Genomic DNA, 10,656 nt, shown 5'->3' on the forward strand with positions numbered 1-10,656 from the left:
AGAAAGAGGCTGCGGGTGTTGCAGGACCAGGGAAGTAGAGGGAGGTGAGGGCGGGGCCAGGTCCAGCAGCAGTGCTCCTGGGGCCTAAGGAAGGCACTTAGTTGGTCTGGGTGAAAAAGATCAGGAAGCAGTATTGGTTCCCGAGGTGTCTGGGGACCCAAGACTAGGAATGGCTCAGGGCCCAAACTAGGAGCAGAGAAGAGCTGGGGAGATGGAAGGGTGAATGTGGCTGGGGGCGTCAAGGTGTGGAGGGCTGCGCAATAGACCCACCCCAAGAGGTCTGAGGATAGGAGAGCAGGCCAGGAGAGTTAGCTGGTGGTGCAGATCCATGGAAGCAGAGAGAGGTGAGGGCAGGGCCAGGTCCAGAAGCAGTGCTCCTGGGGCCCAAGGAAGGCACCAAGCCAGTCCAGGTGAAAAAGATCAGGAAACAGCACTGGCTCCCCAGGTATCTGGGGCCCCAAGGCTAGGAATGGCACAGGGCCCAAACTAGGAGTAGAGAACAGCGGGGGAGATGGAAGGGTGAACACGGCTGGGGGAGTCAAGGTGCGGGGCCTGTGCGATAGACTTATCCCAAGAGAGGCCTGAGGGCAGGAGCCTGGTCCCATCTTTAAAGCCTAATAACCACAACAATGGAAGACACAGCGAACTATAGCAGTGCAGTAGTGGCATGGCACTTTTATCTTGCAGGGGAATCAACAGTTACCTAATTAGGCTTAAATCCTGCTCAGTAAGAGGGAACTCATATGTGGCACTGTAAATATTGCCAAAGAAGTCATAGAGTCTAAAGAAAACCCTATCTCTGTCACATTCCTAGACAAACGTAATTTCTTTCTGCATGCTGAATATGTATCCTTATATTTACAGACAAGTATCAGTCACCACTCATCAAAGAAACATCTTTTTGTGAAAGATGGGGACTATTAAAAATTCTAAAACTAGTCACACAGAAAGAGTAAGTGCCTGTGAGACGCCCAGCCCTAGGTAACCCACCTACAATGGGATTTCAACACCTAAGGCTTTCAGAACACTGTAGAACAGAGAGTAGAGAGAATACGAATTTATCCCTCAACTCTATTGAAATGCCCTCATGCAACAGAGGGTGATGAACACAGAAGGCCAGTACTGGCCAAATTGTGGAGACTAGACTGCAGATTGTGTGTCCCCAGACAGGACTCATATTAAACCTCAACCCCTCAGGTATCAGGGACCATTATAAGAGCCAGTGGTGATACATGACCATAAAGAAAAGAGTTTTCCAGGCTTCTGGGAACTTGCTCATATGAACTTACAACAATGAAGTCAGCATGCACAAGACCCATGCAACATCAATCAAACCAAAACCAGCATAGAGCTAGAGAAATGGGCACAAAGCCTCAGCCTTAGCTGAAAAACTATTGGGTAACTGATAAATGCTGAATGAGGGAGAGTCAGTCTTCTTTAAGGGAGTGATCTTCAAAGGCTGACTGAGTTCCAGTGGATGAACTCACACAGAGGGTTCCAGTGGATGAACTCACAAGTTTGTGTAGCTGAGTACACAAATGACTGGATGTGGCTTAATATATATGACAAAAATGCATGAAATTTTGTGAGTGGGTTATGGGGTGCCCATATAGAGGAGAGGTCTGAATGTGATTAAGATCTATTGTAGGAAATGTGCAAAAATGTAATAAAAATATGCATTGAAAAAAAGGGAAAAAATTTCAGACAAAGCCATTAGGACCATTTTAAATGTCTCCTGATTTGGGCAGATACTGTGGAAACTCACTTCTCTCTGTTTCTCATACCTAGGAAGAGCCTTATTTGTAGAAATTGTGTAAAATAATTGTGAATAAATATTAGTGAAATACAAAAGGAAAGCTATGACACAAAGTGAAGCATTTGAATGTGAGAAAGAAAAAGAAATAGAAAGAGAAATAGAAAAGGAAAGAAAGTAAAGGAAAACAATGAGCAACAACCAATGCAAGAAAACATAGGAGTGAGCAAGGAGTAAATGCTACGAATGCATGAATCTATATCATACGTATTCGTACGTAGCTCACACATCTATTAAATTTAAGAAAGCTAAGCAAGATCATTACAATATTGAAATTAAGCTACAAAAGCACAAAGTTAAAATAGCACATAGTATATTTGATTGCTTCCTGATTAATCAAATTTGTATCAAATATATTAGGACACTCAAACAATTATAAGAGTAACACAATTGTTTTATAAAAACTTATTAAAGTAAAATAAAAAATCTTTATCACATATGACTTGATGAAATTCATCATTGAATCCATTTTAAAAAGAAATTCATTTAATCAGCAGATATGTAGAGGATAATGGAGAATTTCAGTTCTAGCATCAGTAATGCCTAACTTGACTACAATAAGCTTCTGTCATTTAAGAAAATTATAACTTTTTGGGTTTTATCCTTTAAGAATATGATTACTAGGTAGAGCCTAGTAATTGGTAGATCCATCTGGGGTGTCTGAGGACCTTGGAAATGGACACAGTAAATAACTTTTTAGGCCCGAAGGATGATATGAGTTCTGCTAGCAGATAACATTTACTGTAAATGGTTTTTTTTCAGAACATCTTTTGAAAAACATAGGTCATAGTTTGAAGACAATGTAGGTCAGGATAATTATCATTTTATTCTTAGAGCCAATATTGCGTGAATGGATTTTATATCAGTCATTAGCTCCAGGCAAATATGAAGTTCCAATAACTTTCCTTTTTGGGCAATACCTTGCTTAAGTGAAACCATGAAACTTGTTATTACAAAGACCTTGTATTCATGCATTGCAAACCATCTTACACTTACGTTCTATAAAGATCTTTAACCATTCTGTGGTTATATAAGAGTATGGAACATGCCTTCCTATGCATGTGAATACTATTACTTTTATTTCAATAGATACTGATCAAATGCCTGGCAGATTTCTTAACTTAAAAATGCAAACTTTGTTGGCCCAGCCAAAACTATATAGTTGATTTTATTTACCACAGTGTGTTTTCTTTTTACTATCATAATATGCTTTGAAATTTCAGAACTACTAAAATTCCAAGTGAAAAGTATATTAGCTGCATACATGATGTTACAAAATTTACACTATTTAAAGAAAAATTTAACATTATCTTTAGACATACAGGAAAAATGATTTTAATGATCATAAATAATTTTAAAAAGTTACTTAGTCCTGAAGGCTAATTTCCTAGAAGCAGTATATAATTTAAATAAGAACCATTTCCTCTCATCATGAAAGGGCAATGCTTTGAAGAATATTCACCACAGGCTATTTATAAAAGTTAATGTCTCTGTTCTGATGTCATCTTTTCTCAATTTGGTGACCCCTCGTACGTAGATATCAACTTTTAATGGATCAGGCCTTAAAGTTATCTATGATATCTTTCCTGACTATTTATAGTCTACAATACTGGACATTACTAATAGTCATTTCAGTAAGATGATTCCTAGTTCTTAGACTCTAAAACTTTGAACCTCTAATTTTACATTTTATTTCTATTATATGACACCAATGAAAGAAAAATGACAGTTTTAAAGGACAATTTTTATAAATATCTTGTTACAGCTTCACCACTTAACTGTATCAGCTATATCAAAGAATAAGCAAGGATTATCATTTGTAGGATTTTGAAAACCATAAAATATATTGAGAAACTTGATCATTTCTCAGTAACTGAAGTAGAACTAGCACAGACATTTAATGTACCCAATAAAGTAGAGAGAAAATGAAGCACTATCAATGTCATATATAACTAGAAACTAACATCTCAATGACTTCTTCAAGTACTGAATATAACATCAATTGCAGAAAAACGATCTTAACAGCTCATCAGGCAGCTAGAAAAGGGAAATTTCCAAAATAATCTTGTACATCACTCTCAGGCATTAGGCTATTAATAAAATGATAAGCCTTTTTCAGGATGTAAGAGATGTAGAGAATGACTTATGAAAAAGGAGCTACTTAGGTTCACCTCCACCCTGTTTTAGGAAGATTTTATATTGCTTGCAGCCTTAAGGGCTAGCTATCAATTCAAGTTTTTGGAATATGTATAGGAAAATTAATTATCTACTGGATAATATTTTAGAACTATGCTTCCTTTTTAGGAGTAATAAATTGGTGAGCCTTATTTTTAGTAAAGTTAGTAATACATTTTGTAACCCACTAGACTTGATTCAACATTGATTTTATTTTTTAATATATTTTAATTGATTTTTTGTGTATTCCATACACCTTATCATAGTCCTCTTTATATCCCCCTTCCCTATAGGCACGCTCCTATACCCCCTTCCCAGATTTCTTCATTTGGTTATTTAGATTAAGACCTACCACAAAAGAGAGCGATGAACCCAGGGCTCAAGGACCATTGCAAAAGAGCAGGCTGAAAGACTGTAAAAGCCAGAGGAGGAGGTGCATGACCATACGGAAATAGAATCCTATAGGCTCCTGGGACTCTGTTCATAGGAACTTACAGCAATGGTGTAAGCATGCACAAGACCAATGCAAACAGAAGCAGATAAACACCCACCATAGAACTGGGGAAATGAGCAGCCAAACTTAACCAAACTTACCCAAACTTAGGCAAAGAAATATTGGAAGCTTACTGCTGGGTGAGGAAGAGATGATATTCGTTAGGATAATGACTCTAGATAGGCTGACTAGACCCCAGTGGGTGAGTGCACACTGAGGGACATCAGGGGACACTGGATTTTGATTTTATGTACTAATAAACCTGTGAACTTTTCATTCATGAGTTTTTCCAGCCACGTGCTGTGAAGAATTCTAATAATGGAATTCTAAAACTTCTTCATGCATGTACATTCACATACTCAAATACATACACATGCAAAAACACACAAAGAGACAAGCCTACTCACTCATGTGCACATGTACATAAGCACATTTAATTTTCTGTAGTGTAAGAATGTTGCCAAGATAATCATCTGAAGTAAGAACACACCATGTCTCCTTTTACTGTCTCCAAAAGATAAAAATCAAAGTAGAGCTTGCATTCAGGTGATGTAAAATTGTAACCAGAAAAAGACTTCTGTGTAGGGATTTCCTATATTCATAAATTCATTTCAATATTTTGTATGCTATGGAGGGGCCACAGAAAAGAAAAAGTGACATTTTACATGTCTTGGAAATTTAGTTATAGTTATTACTCAAAATTTTCCACTGACAATCTCTTTTTATTAAAAGTATTTCTTGTGCTCCATAACAAGAGAAGTTTGACTTCAATCCAACTGATTTTTCTTCTAAGAGATTCTTCTAGGTCCTAATCCCTCTATCTAACCATGTTGTATCTTTTGGCTTGGAATTGCTGATGTGCATTTTCAATCCCTTCATGCTCCCAAAGGATGGAAATAATAAGACAATCATATCAGGAAAAATACATTCTATGTGTTCTTATGGAGCTTAGTCAAAGTTCTTGTTGGGGGGAAGGGTGGTTTGCAACTTCTGTGTAAACTTTGCATATCCTTTCACTGGGAATTCCATAGTCAAAAAGTCTTCCTATTTACAATACCTGTATAAATATGAGAGCATGTATGTGTGATAAAATTTTCGTATTCTGAGTTGCAGCAGCAGGATATTGAAAGCAACCTATATGCAAGAAGGGATTTGTTAAAGAAATAATTCTTAGCCAAAAAATTCAGATCTTGACAAACAAAGCAATGGAATATGTTAAGTAAAAAAAAAAACAAAATTTTGCAAAATAATATCTAGGTGACTTAGAATTTTATTTTCCGAATTCTGAAAGGTTATCTAATTAAGGCTACTCCTAGCTAGTTTTTAAAGAGGATACTAAGATTGTGCAATATTTGTAAGAAGGCATAGCTTTTACTTTTTATAATTTTTATATATTTGAAAAATATGGTTTACTTTAAAATATTTTATCTGAAAAAATGTCTTGAGCTCCTTTGAGTTCTAGATCTTTAGCTTTTTAACACAGATTTTTATGTGTTTCAATCAGCCTATTCCAAATGACAGGGCTACCGGATACTTGACACTAATGTCTAAAATAGTATTTTAAAGATGGTGTAATGCCTTTGACACATCCTAATCCCCAGCAGCATAGTGAAGAATAGTGTGTTCTGACCAATGTTATTAGTTTTAAATCTCAAGTTCTCAGTGATTCTATTTTCTAATTCATTCAGAAATGTAATTCATATGTTGGGCAAGAAAATCTCTTCACTGACACTTTCATAAAAAGAGAAAACATAGGCAGATGCATGACCAAAAGACTGTATCCTAATTTTCTTACTGCATTATAAGAGCTTCAATCCTACAGATGAAAACTTTTATGGAAAATTACTTCAAATATAAAAAAAAAATATTGTGAAATGATGGCAATCACCTTTCAGGACTGACCTTAAATGAACAGAATACCCTTGCTGATCACTTGGGGAAAAATCATTTCAGTTGAATAGCTAAAGGCAATATTTGAACAAATTTTATTTTCAACAACAAATAGCACAAAAATTGAATTTACTGGAAACCCTATGAAATCATATGACCCATTTAGAGATAAAATTCTTACCAACAGTATTAATAAGTTGATAAATGTGTTTGTGTGTGTAGGTGTATATGTGTGTCCAAGTGTGAGTGCATGTGTGTGTCCTGGTATGCTTGCCCATATGTATATGTGAAGAGGCCAGACTTTGATGTTAGTATGTTTCTCTATTGCTGGCAACCTTATTTGTGAGACAAGGTCTCTTAACGAACCTGGAGCTTGCTCTTTCAACTAGACTAGCTGGCAGGAAGCCTCAAGGTTCCATCAATCTCTAACTCCAGCACTGAAATACAAGCACATGCCTCTATGCCAAAAAACTTTTAGTTTGAATGCTGGGCATCTGAACTTAGGTCCTCATGACTGTGTATCAAACACTTAACAATGAGCTATCTGTTCCAATAAATATAGTTTTGTGCTTTGAAAAATATTTCATTCCTGAATTTTAGCTGTTTTATTATATGATAAATATACTCTCATACTTTTGTTTTTTTTTACTGATATAAGCTGATGGCTCCTACCGTGTTATTTTGCTCAGTTTTCATAGCAAGTAAATAGCACAAACATCATCCTATCTAGATACCCAAACAAGAAGCCTCAATTCAGAAAAGAATCAATCTGTATACTTTTAAAACCTTCTCATTCCAAAAATCATGCTTTTGATTTTTTTCTTTTCATTTTTTTTGTTGTTGTATGGATGCATTTCATTGATTTTTCTAGTCTGAATACTCTGGTTTTCAGTATTATTCTGAATATGAGCTGTGAGCCTGGCTTTGTTGTTATGCACTGGAACTTGGGGAGATGTTTCGAGCCCTTTATCATAATGCTAGCTACATACTTTTTAGTAAAGCAAATTAGATTCTATCTTGATAGGATATTTATTTTTTTATTTAATTTTTTGTCTTTTTGAGACAGAATCTCACTGTAGCCCCAGCCATCCTGGAACTCGCTATGTGGTCCAAGCTGACCTGGATTTCACAGAGCTCTGTCTGCCTCTTCTTCAAGGTTATTTTATTTATTTATTTATTTTTACCATAAAGGGAGTGTTAAATTTTCTTGGATGGAATTTCTGCTCCTATTGAAATGATCATGAATTTTACTAATCATTCTTTCCCTGTGATGTGTCACAAGTATTAGTTTATATATGTGGTGCATTCTCACAAACCATAAAAATATAATTTGGTCAATATATGATTCTTTCAATAAGCTATTAAATATAGTTTGTACTATTTCGCTAAGATTTTTGCAAGTATGTTCATGGGGATATTGTGCTGTACTTTCCTTTCCTTGTGGTTTCCTTAACTATCTTTGATGTAGGGGCAATGTGGACTCATGGTATTTGTTTCAAAGCATTCCCAGCTCTTTGATTTCTTAGAAGACCTTGAGAGGGATTGGTATTGATTATTTACATGCATAGTAGAATTTATCAATGAAGTCAATTAATCTTGATCTTTGTGTTGGTATGGTTTTGAAGTCATGTCTTCAAATGACATAATCTTATATATAGAAAACTCAAACCATTAAAGAACTGGTGGAACTAATAAAATACAGTAAACATCATTTAAAGTCAACATACAAAAATGCACGAACATACTATTCAAAAAAGTAAATTAAGGAAGTAAACCCACTTACCACACTATCAAAAAAGTATAATACAGCAATAACTTGAACCAGAATAGGGAGGTCTGTACATTGAAAACTGTAAGATACTGATACAAGGTATTATTATAGTGAGCCTTTAAAATTTAATACAGCATTTCCCACTTACATCCAGACCCCATCCCCCACCCATGCCTCCTCTCCTCCTTCCATTGAACCCTATGCACTCTGCCTTACGTGCTGAGTCCTATTCATTCAGGTGTTTGTACCCAAATGTCCTTCAGTACCATCCCCCACCCATGCCTCCTCTCCTCCTTCCATTGAACTCTATGCACTCTGCCTTACATGCTGAGTCCTATTCATTCAGGTGTTTGTACCCAAATGTCCTTCAGTGTAAATGTGTCCACTTGGGTCTAGTCAGCTATCCAGTAGTCATACGTAAATCATACTCTTCCCTCACCCAGCAGCAAACAGCTTCAAATGGTTCTCAATCTAGTGCTGACCTGCCACCTATTCCTTACCTCCCCTTCGGGCCCTTGCTTAATTGAGCTGACATGGGTCCCGCATTCAATGCTATCCCTGCCACAGGTGCACATGAACAAGCCTCCAGTGGCCTGGAATCCTCCACCTCCTTACATTCATGAACAAGCCCTGGATCTTACAATCTTTCAGCCTCCTCTTCTGCGATGATCCCTGATCTGTGTGTGGGTGATATTTCATATAGGAGTCCCATCCTACACTCTAAATTCTCTTATTCTCCAAAACTTGGCCAGTTGAGGCCTTCTCTGTGTATCTCTCTGATGTACACAGAAGCCTCACTAGCAAGAGTTAAGGGATGCATTATCCCTCTTTCTACCCCTTATTCCACTGTGTTCCATGATCCTTGGTTGTAGAGATTTGGCTACAGATGTGTCACCTAGTACTGGGCATCTCCCAGGTATATGTTCTCTGTGCCAGACCAGATGTGCAACTCTGCAGTTGCCTCCAACTATTGCAATAAGAAGCTTTGGTGAGTGCTTTACAGCATGTTTCACTCTAAAACAGTTCTCTTCTATCTTGCACTGCGCTCCTTTCCAAGCAACTCCTAGGTATACATACACATTAATGTTCAGACATTCTACGTGCATTTCGCACAGTGTGTCTAGGGCATCACTTTTCCTTCTGGGTTTCCTCGCCCCCTGAGATTCACTAATCTTTACTCTTCTTCTTCCCATCCAGCCTCCCTCCTCCCAGCATATCTAGTCACAGTTCCCCTATTATCCTCACCATCCCCCCATCTTTTCTCTCATGACTTCCCCTGCTCCCACACTATGGTTCATTGAATGTCCCTCCCTCCTCTCCTCCCTGCTAATTACTCACAATTTTTCCACCTCCCTCGGGTAATCTCTGTTCCTTATTATTCCCCTTTCAGGTTGTTTCTTTTCCTTTACCTCCATGTATCCTTTGCCTCTGCCTGGCTCCTGGTGTTACTTCAGAATGTATATACTCACATATAAGGGATTGGTGCTACAATCCATAAATGAGGGAAAGCATAAATCACTTGCTTTCCTGTAATTGTGTTACTTCACTTAGTAGAACACTCTCTAGCTCCATGTATTTGCCTGCATATTTCATAATTCCATCTTTTCTTACTGCTGAGTAGAACTCAATTGAGTAGATGTACCATGTTTACATTAACCATTCGTCAGTTGAGGGACATTTACATAATTTCCATTTCTTAGCTATTGTAAAGAGAGCAGCAACAAACATGGATGTACAGGTATCTCTACAGCTGACTCCTTTGGGTATATGCCAAAGAGAGGTATCACTGGATTGTGTGGTAGACTCATTTTTAGTTTTTTGAGGGTTCTCCACACTGCTTTCCACAGTGGTTGCACAAGTTTGCATTCCCACCAGCAGTGAATGTGTGTTCCTCTTTCTCCACATCCTCTCCAGCATTTGGAGTCTTTCGTTCTCTTGATCTTGGCCAATCTGACAGGGGTAAGATGAAGTCATGAAGTGGTTTTGATTTGCTTTTCTCTAATTACTAAGGATGTTGAGCACTTTTAAGGTGCTCTTAGCCATTCTTATTTCTTCACTTGAGAACTCTCTGTTTAGTTCTATTGCCATCTTTTTGTTATTTTCTCTTTTTTTTTCAGAGCTGGGGACCGAACCCAGGGCCTTGCAAGTGCTCTACCACTGAGCTAAATCCCCAACCCCTTGCCCATCTTTGTATTGGGTCATTTATTTTCTCCTTTCTTTCTTTTTTGAGTTCTTTGTATATTCTGGATATTAATCCTCTGTCAGATGTGTAGCTGGTGAAGATTTTCTCCCACTCAGTGGGTTTCCTCTTCCCTTCCTTTGTTGTTCCTTTTGCTATACAGAAACTTTGCAATTTAATGAGGTCCCACTTATTGATTGTTGATCTTAGTGCCTGAGCAGCTGGTGTCCAATTTAGAAAGTTCTTGCTTCAACCTATATCTTGGATTGCCTATGTTGTCTTCTGACAGTTTCAGAGTATCAGGTTTTACATTGATGTCTTTGATCCACTTGGTG

At 37.5% G+C, this 10,656-nt stretch overlaps 1 non-coding gene across 1 annotated transcript; it reads left to right on the top strand.

The window, feature by feature from the left end:
* The first annotated feature begins 6,348 nt into the window (after nt 1–6,348).
* Nucleotides 6,349–6,416, top strand: LOC115071419. Its single transcript, XR_003850506.1, has one exon. It is a non-coding gene; the product is annotated as a small nucleolar RNA SNORD2 (small nucleolar RNA).
* The last annotated feature ends 4,240 nt before the right edge of the window (nt 6,417–10,656 follow it).

The sequence above is a fragment of the Nannospalax galili genome, unplaced genomic scaffold (assembly GCF_000622305.1).
Source record: "Nannospalax galili isolate Female #2095 unplaced genomic scaffold, S.galili_v1.0 scaffold918, whole genome shotgun sequence".
Classification (NCBI taxonomy): domain Eukaryota; kingdom Metazoa; phylum Chordata; class Mammalia; order Rodentia; family Spalacidae; genus Nannospalax; species Nannospalax galili.